Raw genomic sequence first — 23,415 nt, 5'->3', positions numbered from 1 at the left:
GTTTTGTTATAAAGGATTAACGATAGTTACGCTTCGTTTTCAAAACATTTACAAAGTATTAAATTATGTGATATATACAAAGGAATATCTTAGATAGCTTTTGCCATTCCTGGTTTTGAGTGAGAAACATTTTGTTAATATTTTATTTCTTATTCATTAAATCATCTTCTAAATATGAAAATTTAATTTACAAATTTCAACAAGATTGGGCCTAATTTTTGCGAGAAAACAAAGTACTGAATTATAATTCGATTGTTATAAAGGTCTAACTTGGAAATTTCCTAATGTAAATTACGATTTTAATTTGATTGTCAAAGTTCTGTTTCGAACAGTTCACAACTCTATCAGATCCAGTTATTACCTATTATTTCCTTACTATTTCTTCAGTATTTGGGTCAAGATTTTATAAAAAAAACGTTTTTAACAAAACATCAAAAAAGTCTTTCTTCAAATAAGTCGTACGATTTTCAAAGTGAATTTCTCTTACATTATTTATTTAATATCTTTTTCCGTTTCTCAATCAAAGTAATATTTTCCATCTTAATTAACTCTTTTAATGAAGAAATCATTGAATTTGAAAGAATAATAATTTGATTAAAAGCAAAAAGTAATGGAAAATGCAAAATGAAATTACTCTTCAATAGGCTGGTTAAAAATCTTTCCCTAACTAAAGAAGTCCAGTGAAATCCTTCTTCAATGGGTCATGTTCACAAACACGATATTACATTTATGCGAGGAGGTATGTACGAAATTTACATAGAGAAATCGTTAAGGTTCTCATGACATACTGCCATTAAGAGCGGTGAAAGAAGACTTGGATCATTAAAGGAACACTACACTGCCAAAGTTATAGACAAAGAGCAACCAATGAATGACCACCTAGAAAAAAGAAGCATGGACAAGAAGTACATACTCTTACACGAAGAGATATTTAAGGAGCTGTCCGGGAAGCGACAATATAAAATTGTAAGATAAATGGAACCTTCAGTTTTAGTTCGGAAGGAATGATTTTGAAATATCCTAATTAATATGGGCCATTTCCAGCGGAATCAATTATGGTTGTTTCACTGGACATAATTAATTGCCATAAGTCTGGAGAATGATGATCTTTAATCGCCTAACTTCCTTACTCCATTGAAGGCTTGCATCTTAAGCTTACATTCCTTTAACTTTTGGATAATACGCTCTTTTAAGATGTGTTGTTTTCTTATCTCCAAACTCATTTTTAGACTGTCATTTACACGCGGATCAGAAAGTGTCTTTCGAAGTATCCTATGGATTTTATTGAGAAGGTACACTATTAATCTGTTATTATAATGAAATAAAAATATTAACACCTTAATAATTAGTTTAATAAATTAGAACGTTATTTTTTTTTGAAAATATATTATATTTTGTCAGTATCGACAATTTTTATAAATTAGAAATCATTAGCATGACTTGAAAATAAATTTTTTTTGATAATATAAAACAGGCAAGGAAATATTATTGGTTTAAACTCAAAACTGATTACAGAATTTCCTGTCAGAAATTAAATTGGTGAGTTACTTTTTTGCTTACATATTAATTAATTCTTTACCACCTAAATTATCTATTGATTTCAAATTCTTTGGCCCATTTGACCCAGTATTGGATGCGGACATTACTCTTGATGATTACTGTGGTCAGTTCACTTATTTGGGCGTTCCGTTATTTTCTTCTGCTAAATTTCTTAAGACTAGCGAATATTTTCTTGCTAAGAATGCCTCTGCCACATCTGCTGTTTTGTCTCTACTAAAGTCATGTAAGAGTGATGATTGGAAAACTAAAGTCCATCTCTACGATTCTATCTCTGAGAGTGTGCTTCTTTATTTGTCGGAAATTTGGGGTTCCAGCTATATTCATATCCTAGAGAGAGGGCAATTAAGATTTATAAAGGTTTTGTTACACCTGCCAAAATGTACGCCTGACTCATATGTCAGACTTGAAGCTGGCAGACGTCATGTTCAGTGTAAAATCTTTATGCGGATGTTAAACTGGTGGGAATCTTTGTTGGAGATGCCTGAATACCGACTACCTAAGTTGTGCTACTCCAGATTGTTGGAATTAAGTAGTTTCAGTATGCCATATAACTGGATGACAGAATTGAGAAGATATTTGATTTCCATCGGTGCAGAAGATATTTGGCAATCTCAGAATCTTGAGTCACTTAAAGAGAATCGACATAATATGTTGGATTCTTTTAGAAATAATCTATTTAGCCGTGATATCAATACAGTTTTAAACAGTCGCTACAATACTGTCTATAGAAATATTTGCAGCTTCTCTTTTTCTTGTGAATCTAATCTCAGACTCACATTTCTAAACTAAGATTGATAGCCCAAGTACGTTCAGCTTACAGAAAAAGTTCTAGTGTTTATCTGAATAAAAATAAATTTCTGTTCGATTCCAGCCACTCCTGTAAGCTGTGCACTTTAAATGAACCTGATGATTTAGCTCATAGCATTTTAATTTGTCCAATTTTTACATCAATAAGAGAAAAATATTTATACAAATATATTTCAAAACACAATCGGGAGGAGCAATTAATAAATTTGCTGAGTTTCCTGGAGCCAGGACATTTAGATAAACTTAATGATATTTTCCTGTTTTTTGTTCATCTTTTTAAAATAAGGAAATTGTTTATTTAGCGGTAATTGTTCAATTGTTCATTATAATTTGAATACTCCAAGTAGTCTATTTTATTTATTTTCTTGTTAATTAACCATTATTCTATAAATATTTTTATTACTATTATTAAGAAGTTTTTATTCATCAATATTTTTTCATTTGCAGGAAGTATTTTTAGTTTGTTATTTTGTAAATATTCTTAGTTACAGACTCTTTGTTCTTTTCTGTACATTTCAAATTTAGTTAGCATTCTTTTATCTTTTCTGCATTGAATTTGCATTTTTGTTTGTTTTTTGATTGAATTATTTTTTGTTTTTGTCTTTTTATTTTATGAATTGTTTAATTAATAGGCCAACCCTCTCTGTATGTCTTGTTGACTAGAACAGAGGTAAATGTAAATAAATAAATAAATAAAATATTAATTAATTCTTCCATTTAAAGAGAACGTAGCTCATAATTATTTAGAAACTTTATTTAGGTTAGCAAGTTAGTAATAATACAAACTTCTTTCAAATTTCTATTGAATAAATTAAAATTTGAATTAAAATCTGCATATTACTGAGAACAGATTGCAGCTTCCAATTCTCCTATTGAAAATCTCATTTAAATAAAAAGGTTTTAATATAATGCCGAGATAATAAACTCTTCAGTTCAGTTTTACAATTAAAATAACAAGGAATAAATATAGATTTATTTTCACTTATTTCAATATGATCAGATCTTTGTTAATATTTTTGCAAAAAAACTTTATATTACAAATGATGGACCTTGTAATTTGATTATTCCATAAAAAAGTGTCCACCTCAAGTTTCTGTTAATATTTTTAGACTCATAAATAACCTTGTAAGTACTGATAAGATGGAAGAGTTGGCAATTCAAGAATCAAGACTAATTTCTTGGAATGAAAATAAAGTTGATTTAAAGCAATAACATATTTAGCCATATTAGTAGTTTACAGTCAACTAGATGCGCCGGCAATCTTATAAACATTAACAGTGACTATAAAGTAAACTTAAGTGATATTGAACTAACAGAACTCTGTAGAACTCGTTAACCGTTCCCTTATCTCATATAGATATTAGCTAACAAATTGCCAACCGTATGGATCAATATATTCTGCCTATCCATTTACAACAAAATCTGACCTATTGCTGACATAATACCCTTATTTATAATGCTTATTTAAAATGGAACCGCGGTAATTATATTTTACTGAATGAAAATATGAGCGTTGTTAGAAGGTGAATAAAAATAAAATAATTTATATTACATCTACATACACAACATATATATATTTACTTTCGCTTACTTGATCAGGATAGTATTGCGGTCATGTAAAACTGTGATTGTCCCTTGAATAAAAATAAAATAAGTCTGTGTTTGACCATTACAGCTTAATAACTCTCTTGAAACTCAAAAGCTATTTCGAAGTACAATGATTATGCATTAATTAGAAACTTGTGAATTATAATAAAATAAAGTCGTTTGAGAATCCACACAGAAGTTTTTTGATGAAATGAAAGTATTTGTTGTTTTCAATTATATAATTATCAACCCTTATACAACTGTCCTACCGGACAGTTTTAATGAAATATCATTTGTCTTATATTCATTTTTAATATCAGTAATCTTTCGTTTTATATTCATTCGACTTTAATACCTCTAATCTAGTTTTGAAATAATAGCTCTTTGCATTCGATGAGCCCAAAGACAACTCTCGTTCTTCAAAAACATTTAGAATTTAGGCAAAAAACACTGAAATGAATCAAACTATAAATCGGCTCTTCTTAGAAATTGCTTACTTCAATCTGGTCATGTGGTAACTATTAATTTAGAACTATTCAAATTTATTATTTACTTTTCTTTTTCTTTGGAACAACTAACCGAGATGATGTCATTATTTGCCGGATTTTTTACTTGGACTAACATCTTTTATATGACCTAGATCGCTTTAAACTTGTCTACATTCAGAGAAAGAATCTAAACTAGTCACTTCTTCTAGGGGTGTTGGCGGCCTTGTTCTCGAAGACAGGTGGGCTCTCATTACAATCTAATCAGATCTTGGTGATAACCCTTAGAATTGGTACAAGATAACTGGGTATCTATTAGTTACCACTATAGTAATTGCAGGGTTCCACCTCACGGGCCTAGAGGTGGAATTGATCCTTGCTCGTTGTGCGACCAGTGCTCGCTCAAAGAAAACACCAGTCGAAGTTTTTGATAGCATGATGAAGATGCTGCACCATGAGTAGTAAAACTTCTGTACTATAAGTATGATTTAGCTAGATTTGAGGATTATTATTCTAAACGTGAATTTAAATTAGCCATCAATCAGACAGATGCGAAGTGCCATGATAAAGAGAACGTAAATAGAATCTAATTGATTTGTCAAACGTGGAAATAAACAAACAGTTCCACGTCAAAGAGGCCACTGATTGTAGACTATCCCATTTCAAACTCTAATCTCTGGAGAGGAGCAATGCATTTACTTTATGCAGCTATTATCTTAGACCAACGGAAATCTAACTATTGGAAAGCCTAGTTACAGAAGTACTGCAGCCCTTCATGCCCTTCAGACACTGTGGTCCAGAAGAAATTTTACAAAATAATAATAATTATAGAATTCCATACTTTTACTGGCAACTAAGCTGAACTCAGCCCTGAGTCCATGTGGCTGACCTTAGATTTTCCATTCTAAGAGACTCTGTAGCCTACTAACCGATAATTATAATTGACTACAATGTCTTTAACGAGAGAACACAATTCGAAAAGCCGTAGACGGCTTTAATTAAAAATAATAATGATTATAAAACGCAGGAATCCCGCTTTAAGGAGGAGTCTTAATCAACACCCCTTTTAATATAAATTAAGGAAAATAGAACATCATAACTTCCACCTCATTCTCTCTCTATTTTCAATTAATCTTCTGAACGTTCTATTTCCCAAGCAATCGTTACGAACAAAATCCGAGTCAATATACTATTACTTTCATGAAATTGATGCTCTTGCAGCAGTTCTAGTTATAAAAACAAAATAACATATTGTTTAACATTTTATAAGAGTCCAGGCAAGTTTCTCCAGTGGGGCATCCTTTCTATTGAATCTGATTTTATTTTTAATAATAGAAAGTGGCGAATAAAATGCAGCATTCGAAGAAACATTGTGTTTTAAATAAAAATTATAACAAAATAAATACTTACTTCTGGCAACTGGTGTAAATTTATTACTTACTTGGTAAACAGTACCATGAATTCAATAACTAATTTTACTAATGAGAGCGCAGGAAATGCCCTTGTATCCAGGTAAAGCTAATGGTAATGGAGGATTAACTGAGTGCATAGATTTATTTACATATTGTAAACATAAATTATTTACAATTGTAAAAACATTTATTTGTTCGGCAAATTTTATTATTTTAATAACGCTACAAACCGCAAAACTTGGCCACAGTTTTAAAGTATATGTTTTATAGTTGGTATGTAAGTAACAGTACACAAATAGTACCTAAACAGTCTAGACAGAGAAGAAACACTAACCATTTGTTTAAAAATGTAATAAATATTACAATTGTTTACAAACATAAGTTCTGAAAATGAAGTAGTGCTTAGGTCGAATGCTTGGCATAAAATAAATAAAACATTATGACTAAAATAGGCTATAATCTTTTTTTTTTCTTTTAGATTAATGAATCAGTCACCAAAAACGATGAACACTTTTTTATACTTTTATATATGTACTAACATACAAATTGGGCCTGCCTACGGACATAATGACTCCTAGGTATGACTTCCAAAAACCCTTCAAAGTCCTGATATTAGACAGAGGGGCATGGAAGAATGGGCCGCCAATTACAGGCGAATCTATGTGGTACACGGACGGGTCCAAGATGGATGACGGAGTGGGAGCCGGCGTGTACGGGGCTCATCCGAGATGTAATATCTCGGTGAGCCTGGGAAGGCTAGCTACGGTCTTTCAGGCGGAGCTAGTCGCGATTATTATCTGCGCCACCGAAATAAGAAGACGGGGAGTGCATAACTCCAGAGTCGTCATTTATTCGGATAGCCAGGCTGCTCTGCGGGCAATTGACTCGTGGGAGATCAGCTCAAGGCTGGTGTGGGACTGCCTAGGTGCACTGAAGGAAATTAGTAGCCATAATAAGGTCTTCCTGGTTTGGGTACCTGGGCACTCGGGTTACAGAGGCAATGAGGCGGCGGACCGCCTGGCCCGGGAGGGTTCAATGAGAGCGCTTATCGGGCCGGAGCCGTTCTGCAGTGTCTCAAGATGCCTCAGGAGTGCATCCATTAAGCTTGGATGCAGGACCGATCAAGGGAATGGTGGGTCAAATTCCATAGCTACTCGCCCAAGCTAACTGCAGAATTACTCCAACTAGGCCGGGTGGCCATAAGGATAGCAGTTGGCATTCTCACTGGCCATTGTAGATTAAATAAGCACATGCATCGCATGGGCCTGGCAACGGATAGCCTGTGTAGTTTTGTCAGGAAGAAGAGGAGACGGCACTGCATGTGGTATGTCAGTGCGAGGGGCTGGTCTGGCTAAGGTACCGCCTCTTTGGCAAAGAGAAGCTGGTGCCAACAAGCCTCAGCCAGGGCCCTCTCTCGGACCTATTAAGGCTTTTAAGGCAAGCAGGACTCGAGAGGGTGCTCTGATGGCAGGTGCTCTGATTGACCACCTGGGAGCCCCCCCCCAATTCCACAGTTCGGTTAAGGGCAGGGTAGGGGGAGGGTCTCCAACTAGGGGGGTGCCACAATAGATCCTTGGGGTGACGCGGTGGCGTAGGCTGAATAGCCAATTCCCCCGGTAGAATCTATTTAACATACAAATTTATTACTTTTTTAAAAGATATACAGTACCGTATTTGACGGCATATAAGACGCACTGGCATATAAGACGCACCCTTATTTAGAAGGCCACACCACAAGGAAAAAAAGTTTCAATAGTCTGCGGTACCACAATAACTTAAAATGTTGTTTCTTTTAGTTCTCACGTTTCGTAAAAGCCAAATAAACAATCATTGAATGCAATTACCAAACATATTTTTATTAAGGAAAATTAACAAACGGCAAGCTATTTTGCACATGATATGTAAATTTCAGTTCTATGGGCGCTAAACTGATCCATAAACCAAAAGAGAGGGTTTTCTTAAGAGTCCACCAGGTCGCCTCGCCCATACGTTCTGTAACCACAGTTTCATTCCAGCTTCGTCCATCCAGCCTTTCGGATGAACAGTCAATTATAAAGTAAAGCAACGCAGTTTAGTCATTATTAAACCTGATAAAATACTTATGGCAGATGTAGAAAAAGTTATGTGTGTCTAGACCTTTATTCGGGCTAAAAATAGCATTCATTCAGTATTGAAAGTTAACCTGTGTCCTTCATGTATAAGACGCAGGTAACTTTTTTGAGACCTAATTTAGGCAAAAAAGTGCGTCTTATATGCCGTCAAATACGGTAATCTTGCTTTTCTTCTTCTGGTTTTTATATTATTTCTTTTTTCTTTTTTGTTGTGTTGTTTTCATGCAGGATATACTTCTAGGGCCACATAGAAGAACCACTCCTAACATAAATTCTACAACGCAGGAACTCCTTCTTTAGAACCAAAAGCTATAAATAAAATGCCCATTTTAAACACAATTTAAGGAAATAAGATGCACAATCAGAATCAGAAACAGAAGAAAGATGATAAAAGAATAGTTAAGGAATAGTTTAAGCTGCATGGAGGGGTTAAAGTAAATATAATTTTCAGCTGAGATTTATTAAAAGAACAGAGTGAAGAGGTCAATGAAGATATTAAAAGCTGAAAAAAGAAATGAACATTTCTTTAATTCATCAGAATAAATTAATCAATCAAAAAGTGCCCATTTATTTGTAAACAACCGGAATTAAAATAGATATACAAATATCTCTTGAATTTCAAATCTAGAGAGCCAAGGGATGGATGAAAGAGAAAGAGAGAAAGAAGAGCTAATTTTCCAATCAGGATGAAATGACTAAATGGCGAAAAAAGAACAGTATGGAATGGGAAATAACCAATTTTCCTCTCAGCGTACTAACACTAAAATCAAGTTAGTCAGCCTTTGGACAACGTTGGTATCAGTGTATACTGGCGTTATGTTAACTGTGGCGAAGTGAGGGGGTGTTGGAATACTTTCCTAGAAGAAAATGCTTCATCCTTTTATCCTCTAAAAAATTCTTCTAGCTATACTGGCGTAAAGGCAAGAAAGATTTCCTCTTTTTATCTACCATTATTACATTGATAGTCTGGCCTTGCTGATATACAGAGAATTTAATACAACATCGCTGTATTGTACACTTAGAATATTGTACAGCGAAATGTTTAGATGGACTTATAGTGATTTTCAATTTCTATCTCTTGTATTTTTTTTTTACTGCTTGAGCTGCTGAAGGTTATTACATTGTCTGCAAATGTTTGTTATTCCAGTGGGTTACTGATAATACATAATTATCTCAGAAGTATCACAAGATGGTTTCTAGAGTTCATGGAAGATCTGCGAGCAGAGATTCCATTCCAAGAGAGAGTATTTCTCATTGGACAGCTTTTCACTGATTTTCTGACTGAAATTTAGTCTTTTGCTTTTCGTAAAAGCGATTTTAAACCCATTTTATGGCACCAGTTATGTTATAGCAGATTAAAAGTGTTACTAAGAATTATCTTCTAGAATGGTTTGCAACGATGAACAATAGGATGAAATAGTCTGTTGAGTTTTGTCTTTTAACTGACTCTGTCGACCTTCCAATTCTGGAAGACTTGAACGAATTCTGGAGGATACCCATTGTGTGCTGGCAATCTAAAGTAATAATTGTCACTAAGAATCAGCTAATGTTGAGTTGTTGCTTCACTTTTCAGAGGCCTCTTTCTCAGGACCATTTTGGGTAATTCAAATTAACATTAGACTTTTTTCTTTGAAGTGCAGCAACTTATGTCTTATCGTTCAGATTACAGTGGCGAGGAGATAGTTTTTTTTTTTTTTTTTTTTAAGTAGAATTATGAGGGACTAGATTTATTTGGAGACCCCTTGTATTGGATTTTTCTAACGAAAAATCTATAAGCAACAGGAGCTTGGAATTGCTTACCCTTAGCTCTTTGAACCTCCAACAAAAACGTTCAAAGAAACTGTTAGAGTACAAACATATCCTGATTAATTTGCTATAAAACTTTAATAGCAAATCAATAACTACTAGGGAAGGGATTAGCTATGAGGTTAGCATACTGGACTCCCACGCGGAGGTCCCGGGTTCGAATCCAGCAGCTGACCCTTATATTTTCTCTTCCTAGGAGCTTCTTACAGCTCACTGTCCGGTGATGGACAGTGTTGTCTGTAACGAGAGAACACTGTCCGGAGGCCGGCAGTGCACTGGAAAAAGCTCCGGGCGCTAATAACCTCAGCTGTTGATGCGCCAAAAATAAAAAAAAAAAAAAAAAAAAATAACTACTAAAGCAATGGTTTCCAATCTGTGGAGAACCACAGAAAAGTCAAAAATAGTTTAGGAGGCCATTAAATTTCTGAAGGGCAGTGAGTCCAATGGATAAAAACATTGAAATTGATAATTTAGGGCTCGAAGAACATCTTAGAAGCGATTTCTCCCTCCAATTATGATGTAAAAGAAGCCCATTAGGTTTTTGAATTTGTACCAAAATAAAAGAGCATTTAATCTTATATTAGAAGAAAGAAATTTTTCCCCTAGTTTATAATTTCGAGTACCAAACAGACATTTATTTTATTATCAAAAACACTAAATAATTTGTAATAATTTAATTTAATTCAATGGAGGAAGTTAGACCGAATGGTGCATTGTGGGTTTAAAATGGGTGAACTATCAATTCTGAAATCTAATTAATTATTGGTTTGCTTGAATAGTTAACTTCAATTTTATCCTTGTTTTAAATAAATCAGTTAGAAGAGGGCACGTAGATACATCTGGCCCACTAAATCTGAAATCTAATCAGCACAATTTGTTAAGGGTTCAGTCCGAAATATCCCTCTTAAGCAACAGAAAAAAAAGATGCTTCTGTATCATAACTTTGGATCTGACTGGCTTAAAAATTAACGAGTTGAACTTGTTCCTCACCCAAGGTTGAAGTCCAAACGTCCTTCTTTCGGATAACCATTTATTCCATCGCTCTACTGTGGTAGAGGTGATGAAAGCAAGTTATAATAAATTATTGGCTTCCAAAGAATCTTTGCAGTGCAAAAGAAAAATTCCTGGCAAAAAAATTAAATCGATTACACTTTGATGAATAAAATGGTAAGTTTTTATTTTTTTTTAAATATTTACTAATGTAAATTAGCCAAAAACGCAAAGACGTTTTAATTGTGTTACACTCTTATTAGATTGGTTTGCGTTTTGAGAAACTTGAGTCCAAAACTATGTATTTTTAAAACAAAAAGGTGAACCTAAATACATCTAAACAGTGCGCTTTCTCCTCTTGAAGCAATTTCCCAACTTACACCAAAGCTTTTCTTCATAATATTATAATAATATAAGTGGACTTCAATGTTGATAGTGGAGGAGAGACTGAAACCCAGAAGGGCCAAGTTATGGATGATCAAATCTTCTCCTGTCTACTTTTGCTCGTCAATCACGAATAGTTTAACCCGAGTAATCGCTATATTATTAGCTACATAACTCAAATATATCAGATATTTTGAAGGCATTGACTGAAATTACTAACAGCGTATCTTTGTTTTAGCTGCCACCTTCTTGTACGCAATAATTTAAAGCTAAATATGATTTGATCAAATATGAAGATGATAAATAGTTGTCACCAACTACTCCAAAGATAATGCTTGCTATTGTTTTTTTGGGATTATAGCTGCAGATCCGTACTTCAGGCTAAAGATCTGATTTGGGAATATTCAAAGTGTTTACCACCAATTGCATTCCTTAACGATCCATTCTGTAAAGGTATATCAACTGAAGAAAGATTCACAACACAATTATTACCACTCAGTCAAATTATCCTACCTTTTGTATGCATAAGGAATTCCCTACAGCCAAATGGATTCGCCAGTATATCTGAATTATGATAATTCCTGCGAGTAGAAAATAAAAATTAATTTTCTCCACAACAATAAATCAGAAAGCAACTACATTTTCTTTGCTTTCTGGGAAGGAATTGAAAAGCCAATAAACTGATAGAGAGACTCTAAAGCGCCAGGATTAAAGAAACCTAATTATTAATTAATTAGATTGAAACTTTCAACGCAGCACAAAGGATACTTTCATTCTTATTTTACCATCGATAACTTGTGATTAATTTATAAAATGAAGATAAAAATTAAAAGTACAAAACATAAAGCGTGATTTGTAAATAGAAGATCCTCAGTTCGAATTCCGTTTGCAGCTTCATTTTATTTGTATGCTCCGCCTCCTCCGCGAAATTTGGAAATAGGATGTTGACCCCCGTCTAAAAAATTAGCGATTACTTTATTCTGATTTATTCATTAAAGCTTTATATTTAATTTGAATTCCAAATCTATTGAAATAGAAATTAGGTAAATGGCAGGGTGGAGTGATTAAAAACAAACAACTAAATACATTTTACAAATACAACATAAGTTACATACAAATCACGATTTCCCAATAAATATCAACAAAACAATAAATTCACACAATAACGAACACGATAATCAACAAAAATTACATTTACAAAAAAACGTACAAATACTAGAAAAACTTAGTTATAAAGTTTCACTGTATATATAATATAACAATCAAATATTTATCTCTGTTGAAGAATATCATTCCCTAATTCCCAACTATAATTAAAACATCTACTTTCCTCAAAGCAGATCACTTCAAAAAAGTAATAATAATAGAAACAAATGTGGAGTGGCTACCTACTCCTATAACGAGTAACGAATGTAATAATCCTGTGTCATGTTTTCCAGAAATGTTTCCTTTTTTTCCTATATGTTCAATAAATGTACATCACAGGCAAAAAAACTGTATTCGTATAAACATTGAAAATAAAACCCTGTGAACCTCCAAAACATAAAATAACATAATAAATCAAACCAACCGTACAAATGAAAGCACACTCTCAGTAGTTATTTAATTAGAAGTAGCTCATTAATTATCGTGGCAGCTCCAGGAAATATTTTGTTTGCCAAGGTATAAATAGTTATATCTTCTAAGCTAAGAACTTTATTATTTACTTTTATATTTTAGTTATTCAATTTTCATTTTATTTACAGATGTCTCATAAACAATTAAGCATAGAAAAATATTTTAAATTATAATACCAATTTGTTTTGAACTATACGAGGGTCGTTTGAAAAGTGCGTGCAAAAATAAAAACTACTTAATTTTTTGGGGTAAACCTTTTTTATTTTTCAACATAGTCTCCTTTTAGGCTTATACACTTCGTCCAACGCTGCTCTAGTTTGTTGATCCCTTCCGAATAATAGGATTTGTCCAAGTCTGAAAAATAGCCATTCGTTTCTGCAATCACCTCCTCGTTTGAATAAAATCTTTTTCCCGCCAGCCATTTCTTCATATTGGGGAACAAATAGTAGTCCGAGGGAGCCAAGTCTGGAGAATAGGGGGGATGTGAAACGAGTTGGAACCCTATTTCCATTAATTTTGCGACCACAACTGCTGAGGTGTGAGCTGGTGCGTTGTCGTGATGGAAAAGGACTTTTTTGTGGGCCAATCGTGGGCGTTTTTCTTGCAGCTCGGTTTTCAAACGGTCCAATATCGATGAATAATATGCACCTGTAATAGTTTTACCCTTTTCCAGATAGTCGATGAGGATTATTCCTTGCGAATCCCAAAAGACAGTCGCTATATTCTTTCCGGCCGAAGGAACGGTCTTCGCCTTTTTTGGCGCAGATTCCCCCTTGGTAAACCATTGTTTAGATTGTTCTTTGGTCTCAGGAGTGTAGTGATGTATCCATGTTTCATCCACAGTGACGAAACGACGCTTAAAGTTCTGTGGATTCTTCTGGAACAGCTGCAAACCGTCCTTGCAACACTTCACACGATTTCGTTTTTGGTCAAGCGTGAGCAATCGCGGCACCCATCTTGCGGAAAGCTTTGTCATGTCCAAATGTTGATGCAAAATATTATGTACCCGTTCATTCGAGATGCCCACAGCATTAGCAATCTCACGCACCTTCACTCTTCTGTCATCCATCACCATATCATGGATTTTATCAATGATTTCTGGAGTAGTAACCTCAACAGGGCGTCCAGAACGTTCAGCGCCACTTGTCCCCGTATGGCCACTCCGAAAATTTTGAAACCACTTATAAACTGTTCTAATCGAAGGTGCAGAGTCACCATAATGTTTATCAAGCTTCTCTTTAGTCTCCTGAGGCGTTTTGCCTTTCATAAAGTAGTGTTTAATCAACACACGAAATTCTTTTTTGTCCATTTTTTGAAAATCACTCGACTTCCTCGATTCAAACACAAAGAAATAGACCGATCTGGCTGAAACTTGGTGTGTGTTCTTCCAAGAGATGCTACTAACTAAACATAACCTCGATACGCGCCAGTAGTGCTATCTCTCTGACTTTGCACGGACTTTTCAAACGACCCTCGTACAATTCGTTGATGTTTGGTTTTAACGATTTGTGTTTTCTAATACTTGGTGCAAACAAAGAATGAGTAAAATAAGATTTAAAAAAAAAAAATAAAGTCAATTTGGTAAAAGAAAATTATTATTTAACATCCACAAACCATAAGTTTGGCCTAACTTGACTCTGAGAAAGAGTATAGGGTTCTGAATGATTTATTTACCATCAATAATCTGTCTGTAAATGAAGCTAGTTCATTATAAAAGAAATATTGTTAGTAATAAGCACTTTTTATTAAATGATATTCATAAAGACATTAACTATTCAATAAAAATATTTGCGGATCAGTAAGTGATATGCTAAATAAAATAACAATACACTATTGGTAATTGGTCCCATAATAGAATTCATCCGAAATTATTCATCTAAAAAAACTTGTTGTAGGTTCAGTGGCGATATTAATAAGTGATGTATAAATTATTCAACATTTACAAGGGCCGTATTCACAAAAGATCCAAATAACTGGCCTGACCGCGTACCTAATCGAGTAAATATTGGCTTCTATAACCACATACAGGGCAATCTAACAGAAACAAAAAATGTGGGGTCGTTCCCAATACTTTTTGATTGCATAAAGAACATGATCCCTTCCAATTAAGTCAAATAAACCTTTAGCATAAATTCAAGAAAAACAAAAATCATCTTAAATTGGTTGATTAATTCTAATTTGTCAATACTTATTCTACAAATAACAGCAGGTGGTTCTTCATTAAACCAATGATGCTGATCGTACTAAAAAATTTTATTTTCAAAGAAATTCACAGCGCAATCAATATTCTGCGGCCACAGATTGTTGAAATATTTGGAATTTAGTTTCCTGTAAAAAATTCTTCACAAAGAAGCAATCACACATTAAATTTTCTTCTCCTAGAGAGAAAATGATTAGCATAATTTGGGAAGCCCAGTTATTAGTCTTAGTTTCTTTAGTTTTTGTAGTTCAGATTTCTTATTGAAGCTCACATTGGTTGAATGTTAAACCTTTTGTCAGCATATGATACATATTCAGCACAGCATATTCAGTATAATTGTCCAATAATTAGATTGGAAAGAAACATAAGTACACAGCTTGAAATTAGACAGAAAAAAGAAGCGAACAAACTGTCTGTAGCAGAGAAGAAGCAGAAACAAATGATAAAAATATATAATTGACGACTTCAAACAGAATAAGAAATAAAATATGAAGTGAATTAACCGCAAGCTACAATCGTCTACTGATCTGCTTACATAAAATTTTTACCCAGATGGTAGCTTACTGCTGAATGACAAAGCACAAGTTCATTCTAATCTGTCATCATCGCATTAAAAAATTGAAAATCATTATTTCACTATTTATTTAAAGAAGTAAGGCTCTCAGCAAAGTAAAATCTGGTTTTGGGAAACGTGATTAAACAGGGTCAGGTGTCAGGGAGTGCAATGTGGTCATAAAAGAGAGAAAAAAAAAAATTCTCTCTGTTTATTTTCGAGAATCTAACACACTCAAATACATTCACACGGAAACAATGAATGTTTAACAAAATGTTGAAAGATCCCTTATCATCGGCCGAACGATGAAATGGATGCTGTTATTTTAAAAACTGTCGCTCTACTGTCAAACTGATACTTTTATTATTTTTTGCAACACGTGTAACTGTTACAATCAAAATGGGTATGAACCTACTGGCATAGATCCAATTAAAGATTGTTTTTTTTTCAATTATAAAATAACCTTTTATTCTCATAGATTATTAGCTGAACAATAGAAGCAAGCAAACTTTGTCTTCTATACTGGATTTTAGTAACACATAGATTATTCTTTACTGTTAATAAGCTAGATAAGAATTAACTACCATTTCGGGTGGTCAATAGTAACATTTTGTGAAACATTTTTATAAATGGCTAAATGTTAAACGGTTTAACAGCTATTACCACTTCTTCTTTTTAAAGCAGTAAAAACTGTACACATTGGCAAATGGTACGTACAATATACTCGTATTACACAGCTTGTATCACCGAGCTAGACCCAGCAACACAGCTGGGAGAAGCGAACCAACGTTGGACATTACTGGGATGAAGAAGGGTTCGTAAATTCATTAACGAAAGGAACATTGAAGTCATGACTGACGGCGAGGGTGGGTTACAGTTTAGGTTGCGTTGACTATTCGGTCAGGACTGTGAACTGGAAGGACTAAATGGGATTTATAATGGATGGCTTGGCAGTGCCCCATAATTCTGCTCCATATTTATTTATATAAAAGCATTTATTCTCAATTAAAATGTTAACAAAGAATAATAATAGAAGTTGAACAACAATAAAATAAATGCGATGTCTATATAATTCAAAATTATCAATTTCCAATGGTAAAATATAAGAAAGTAGTGGATAGTAACGAATAAAAAGCATGAAATTATAAATATAAAAATCTAAATGAGAAAACTCTTGGATAAATAATTAATTATATGGTCAATCAATCAGGTAATACAGACATAAATTTTTGAAATAATCTTTCTTAAAATTGAATAGATGATTATAATAATTGATTCCGTTAGTCTAGAATTGGACTAAATTGTAGACAGTCCGGTAAATAGTTTATCAGAAAAGATTTTTTAGCATAATAGTGCACTTTGTGTACGTGGAGTATAGTAAGTTGAGAATAAAGGACCAGTCAATTTGATATTGTTAAAGTTTATACATGAAAGACAAGACTAGGACCTGGAATAAAATCTGAGTAATCCAGATGTTTCAATGAACAGATCCTAGGATATTTCTAAGTATTTTCCAGTCTACGGTAATCAAAGAAGATATTGAAATCTTATTTTTTTGATCTTTCATGATCTACAATGGATTTTTTAGAACAAAGCAACTATCACCAGAGATCATCAAATTTCATTCGAGTAGGTTCTAGGTGAGTCTCTTGTCAATCTACAGTCCTAAGTATTGTACTACGTCACCTGGAGGAATATTTAGACCGTTCAGTTGAACTGGTGGAACACTGATTTCCTTCATGCAAATCTAATGTTCACTGACTTTTGTTCATTTATTTTTATTTTCCCCTTCCGAAACTATGTTTCAAGAAGGTTTAATTGAGTTTGAATACTCAGACTGGCTTGGATAGGATTGGAGTGTGATGAAAGAATTGCAGTATCGTCAGTGAACTATTGTAATTTAAGATGAAGGAAAATATAAGAACATCTTTATTGTTTAGTGGGAAGTGTTCAAAGATATTAGATCAGTTCAAGCACATACCATGGAGATGTGAGTGTTAGCTTTAAACTTCTTTATAATAAAATAAAAATAAACTTTTACTAGACTAAAAAACAAATATTATTTTAAATAAATTAAATTTAAGTATAGTCTCTTCTTAAAAACAAATTCATTGCTTTTAGTAATGTTAACTGAAGCGTGTAGTTGCTCTTTGAAAATTTATCTAACCTTAGAAATAAATTTGTCCAGTTTTTTGGATAAAATTTAAAATATTCAAATGAATTATTTTGTTTCTTTTTGACTTTTTAATTTTGGAAAAAAATCTGAAATTACTGATTTATCTTAAATAAAGAAAACAGTTTAAATATTAGATATTAAAATCAAAGAACCCGTTAGAGTTGAAATTATGGGTTGAAATGAACGTTTTTAGCTACACCATTCACAAATTGTATTAAGAAAGTTATTAAACGAGAAAGCCAGACAGTATTTTAACTTAGTTCAAGCTTCCCAAGGTACGTCTCAAACAGACAGGCTTGCTACATTAAATACAGTAATTTAGGAAACAATGTACAACCCACATTACTTAATTTTCAAGGAAATTGAATTAGCAAATGATTGAATTAACAGTTGTTCTTCGCGTTCGTACTATCCACACTTTTCCTTTAAATCCAATTGTTTAAGATGTACACAAAAAGACCAACTACTATAGTTCTAAGGCCAATTTCAAATTAGTAATAAATGTTAGTTTCAGTTAAAAATATACAATCTTCCGTTAATGAACCTATATTAATGTTAACTACCTGCCTCTCTCTGTCTTTATTTCATTACTGGCTTTAACTTTAACTAATCTTTTCATCCTCATTAATATCATAAAAGTGATAAAACCGAACATTACACTAAAACGGTATTTTAAAAGAAAGATTTACATCTCGATGTTAAGGCTAAATATAATATTTTTTTCTTGAAACGATTTTCCAGATTTTTCTTAAACACACAAAGAAAGACCAGTTGAAAAAATAAATAAATCAGACTAAGGAGACCTCAAAAGAAATATTTATTGTGAAAACAAAAACTGCAATCTGCAGGAAAACAATACTGCCCTTAAGAAAGATAGCAAAATGTAAAAATGAAACGAAATAGAAATACACTAATAAGTAAAACATAAAATTACAAACAACACTTAAATGGTATCATGCTTGATTACATAAGAATAAAGATTCATTAAACAGATATGGTACTGTTAGCTAAAAAGATATGGTACTGTTAGCTAAACAGATATGGTACTGTTAGCTAAACAGATATGGTACTGTTAGCTAAACGGATATGGTACTGTTAGCTAAACAGATATGGTACTGTTAGCTAAACAGATATGGTACTGTTAGCTAAACAGATATGGTACTGTTAGCTAAACAGATATGGTACTGTTAGCTAAACAGATATGGTACTGTTAGCTAAACAGATATGGTACTGTTAGCTAAACAGATATGGTACTGTTGTTATGGTGAGCGGCAAGAAGATGTAGTCTTTGCAATGATAATCCAACAATCTTAGCAATCCTTTATGAATATAAATTGGTACATAAAGTTTGGGAGGAGGTAATAACCAGCTGGCTTCCATGCTTCTTCACCATTCGCCACTGCTTAGGGTTGGTAAGCACAATTGAGACTGGTCTCGTTAAGACCGTGAGCCTCATCGCCTCACTCCGATTATTTTAATTTACCCATCTCTTATCTAGCGCTTATCTTTTTTGCACTTGTTTTTAAATTTAATATTTAAGATTTAAACAAAAAAAACTGTAGTAGTTCCAAGTAATACAATAGAATTATGGAATTGAGAAAATCGAAGAATCTTCTAGTAAGGGAACATCTAAGGGCAGCAACTGGATTCGATCCCAAGATTTCCGCATTGGAAACCACTAATCTAACCACGTAAGATAATCCATTCCCTAATAACTTTATTATTAAATTACTGAGCGAACGTTAATTAAATAACAAAATTTACACAATTAATTTAATTAAAACAAAATATTACATGTTTGCCTATTTAATAAACATAATTAAAACTCTCCACAAAGGCAATTAAAGTGTCACAAAGATTGTTGTGTTCTTAACTAGATGAGACGCTTACTCACATTAACTCTCTCAATTAGCTCAGGAATGAAAGCGTGCTTACCAGAATTAAGCAAGCACCGGATTTAATTTGTTTTTTGTTCATTATAAGATATATCTTTTATTGATCATAAGCATTAAATGAAGAAATGTGGACTGCTTTGTGTACGTCAGTTCACAAGAGAATCGTCATCAAGTCCAGTTCTTGAAGTAATTTTTGCCTAAAAAATGCAAACAAATAAAAGAGCACGATACAAAATCAGAAAAATTCTTTGGTACGCTTTTTAGTAAAGCGTACAATTAAAAAGAAAAATCAGATATAACAGACTTCGATAGGAACGTTTTTCTGATTATTAGATTAACAGAATGACTGAAATTTAGAATATTTTGACTAGATCTTAATTCTTCAATTAAAAATTTGAACTTAAATTGGATTGTAAAAGTACTTAACAAAACTAGAATTACAAACTTTTTAGAATATATAGTTACTTTTAAAAGTGACTCTGCTTTAAAAGTCAAAAGTTTTAGATTTTTGTCTTAAATTAAATTCAATAAAATACAAATTAAGAGAAAATGGAGCTAAAGACGAGGGGAGAAACAATGAGAAACTGTAAGGAAGTTTTCTGAATGTGACTTTTAGGAGGGGATCGAATAGAAAGCATTTTATAGAAGTACATATTCGCATCTCTGATTCTTTAGTAAGGAGCTTTCAAAAGCTAAAAGCAAGGAAAAGAATTTTAACAAGATAGTACTCCTTAATTCAATATACTTTGTTAAACTTTTCATCCAAATAAAAAACACTTTCGAAAGTTGATAATAAGTTTAAAGTTTAAATTTAATTTTTCAATCAAAATAGATGAAACATACCACTATATAATAGATTCAATCATTTCAATTTACAAATCTACTAACACAAAATACATTGCCCATTCAATATTTAGGGTTGCTACTAACCAATTCGAACTTTAAACATGTTGGCTTCCCAATTGTATTCTCACACTTCAAAAAAGGGAATCAAACAAGTTTTAAGAGAAAACAGCCAAAAGTTGCCGATATGTATAAAATAAAAATATTGGAGATTATTATTATTATTATTATTGATGATTTAAGGCGCGTCAACATCTAGGGTTATTGGCGCCCGGAGCTTTTTTTCAGTACACTGCCGGCCTCTGGACAGTGTTCTCTCGTCACAGACAACTCTGTCCATCACCGGACAGTGAGCTGTAAGAAGCTATTGGAGATTATTATTTTTATTTTTTTTTATTCCGTCAGAAAAATTTACATCCAAAAGATAATGTTCTACCTTGAGATGCCAAAAGAAGATTCAACTCCCGGCCAACCACTTAACTGAGTTTAGAAATGAATAATGCAAATCAATACATTATAATTAAAAATTTTGTTTTCTCTCTCTAATAATTAATTTCACTAATTTTTATTTATGTTAATTATTTTACCAAAACTCTTGTTCGTAAAAAATTATTGGTAAAAAAAGTTAAATGAAATAAAATTAAAAGGATTAAATCCTAATAAATAATAAATCTGTTATGTTCTCCTTCATTCATTTAATATATTAAAATAGATTATTTTCTTATTAAGCTGATGCTATTCTGACAGAATGAGAATTATTCTGGACAAGCACTTCAGTAGAAGACTTCTTATTCAAAGTCTTAAAAAACCTAAAGCTCAATGAACCCAAAGTGTCTCTAAAAACGAATAGAGAATTCAATCTGATTTTCTCACACATGATTGAAGACTGAACGACTTGCATCCTTTCAAACTGCTTTTCAAATGTTTTACCAATCTAGTCTTTCTTTTTTTTTTCTAACGAGCCTTGCATATTATCTAGCATTGTCAGGCAATTTAGTCAAACAGTTGTGAATGTTCTGTAACTTTTTTTTTTTGTGGTTTATTACTAAAAGAATTAAAAACTCCAGGAAATTAGGTTAAAACTAGGAGTAGTATATTCCATCACACAATTAATCAAAAAATATTAATTTAAAATCAATGCATCAATTTAATTATTAAATGTTTAAAAAGCCAACTTATTTGAATATCTCTCTCTGTTATGGACCTTAATTTAGAATATAAATAGCTCTCAACAACAGAATAGTAATTTCATTTAAACGCACAGTACAGTGGCGAGCTCTGTTTAAGTTTCTCTAAATTTCATTTGTATTCAAAATTATTATTATTCCTAAATTTGGCATGTTGTATTATTATATTAAATTGTTCATTGATAACTCACATGGCTCAGTTTAATTAGAACTCAATTCTTATTGAGTATAAATAAGATATTAATTGGATTTTATTTCCAGTTTAAATTGTATTTTTAACTGTAAAGAGTAATTCAACTTAGAAGTGATAGTGCACTAAATTCATGTATAGTTACTTCACTTTGCAATTATTAAATAAATGAATAAAAATCAATAGATTAATGATTACTTAAAAATATCAACCTAAATAAAAGTTGCGCAAATTCAAGTTAAAAAATATCAACAAGTTGAGTATGATGTTATTGATGTACCCTTATTTATGTCTCTAATTCAATTGATTGTGACCATGAAATTGGAAAATAGTAATCGTTTATCAAGACAAATTTGAATTATAAGGTTTTAAGAGAAAAAGATTATTCTAAAATATAAAATAAATATTATTTTAGGGCACTCAAAAAATTGAAGGTCTATAACTACGGTGACCATTCGTACTGTTTTTGGCAGGACAGTACTGTTTTTTAAGACGCTGTCCTTCTTTTTTTTTTTAAGCATAAATGTCCTGTTTTTTATTCATTTGTACTGTTTTTCAATGAAATTTTAATTATACTCAATGAAATTAATGAAAATATGAATATTTTTTCGAAGATTTATGTATGATTTTGTTAAGATCTGATCTTCATATTGTGAAAATTAGATATATTATATTTGTATATTATTGTCGTTAGTATAGTTTTAAAGAATGTGACATTAAAACAAAATTTTGTTGTAATTTTAAAAGACTGAGTATTTTTTCTATTTACAAGAGTTACTATTTACATTTTGTTACTAATTAATAAGTGTATAGTGCAAGTAGTCGCTCAGTTTCGGTTGAACATGAGCCATATTATATGGCCATTGTTTTGTAATAACCGATCTCGAGTTAATAAACGTATTAATATTTTTTATAGTTTTTTTTTCCTCCTTGTCCTGTTTTTTGATACAAAAATAATGGTCACCGTATCTATAACTGACCAAATAGGTTACTCTTCTTACTATTAAATTTAATAATAACCAAAAAAAACTATCATTGCGAACTTATAAGATAATTGTTTGCCTTGGTCAACAATAAATGATTAATTAGTTAGATGGTTAGATTAATTGTTTGGTAACATATTTGTACTTCATTCTAGCTACTTGGCACATAGTTAAATTGATCATGTATTTAATAGGTATAAATTCCAGAGTGCCCACACTATTAATGTCTTACCTCATCTAATTACCATGTGCTACAAATCCCTGGAGCAACTGTCACACCAGAATTTAGCATTCTATAAACAGCCTGACGTTCTAGGCTTTTTTTTATTATTCTTCAGACCTTCACTTTTTACTCGTTTACACATTTCTTATCAGATCATACTTCTGGGCTTGAGTTTTAACCTAATACCAGAATAAATTTGAATCTAAATTCCAGTTTTAGTTTACGAAGATGGTAGAATCACAGATAAGCGTTTCAAATGTCTCATGAACCAGAAAATAAAGTCAAATATACTTTAATTTTCTATTAAACCAAACGATACATAGTAATTTTGTGTGTTATCTCAAACTGTATGATTTGATTGCAACAATATCATTTAAACTTTAATAATCTAATTTGTTTTTCAAAA

General features: G+C 32.3%; 1 protein-coding gene and 1 long non-coding RNA gene across 3 annotated transcripts in view; both read right to left on the bottom strand.

Annotated features, from left to right (window-relative positions):
- The window catches only part of LOC141454292 (voltage-gated delayed rectifier potassium channel KCNH8-like), a 218,381-nt gene that overhangs the window by 125,095 nt on the left and 69,871 nt on the right, over positions 1–23,415 (bottom strand). The gene's annotated exons all lie outside the window — the stretch shown is intronic.
- LOC141454348 (uncharacterized) lies at positions 809–21,953 on the bottom strand. Of its 2 annotated transcripts, none has more exons than XR_012458645.1 (4): positions 21,805–21,953; positions 19,624–19,780; positions 10,759–10,892; positions 809–3,026 (listed from the first exon to the last, which is right to left on the bottom strand). It is a non-coding gene; the product is annotated as an uncharacterized lncRNA (long non-coding RNA). The 2 variants fall into 2 exon arrangements; XR_012458644.1 differs by lacking the exon at positions 809–3,026 and adding an exon at positions 6,310–8,271.

Source organism: Rhodnius prolixus, unplaced genomic scaffold (genome assembly GCF_049639745.1).
Source record: "Rhodnius prolixus isolate KJV_2025 unplaced genomic scaffold, Rpr scaffold_9, whole genome shotgun sequence".
NCBI lineage: Eukaryota > Metazoa > Arthropoda > Insecta > Hemiptera > Reduviidae > Rhodnius > Rhodnius prolixus.
This window is presented reverse-complemented; position numbering and strand designations above follow the sequence as displayed.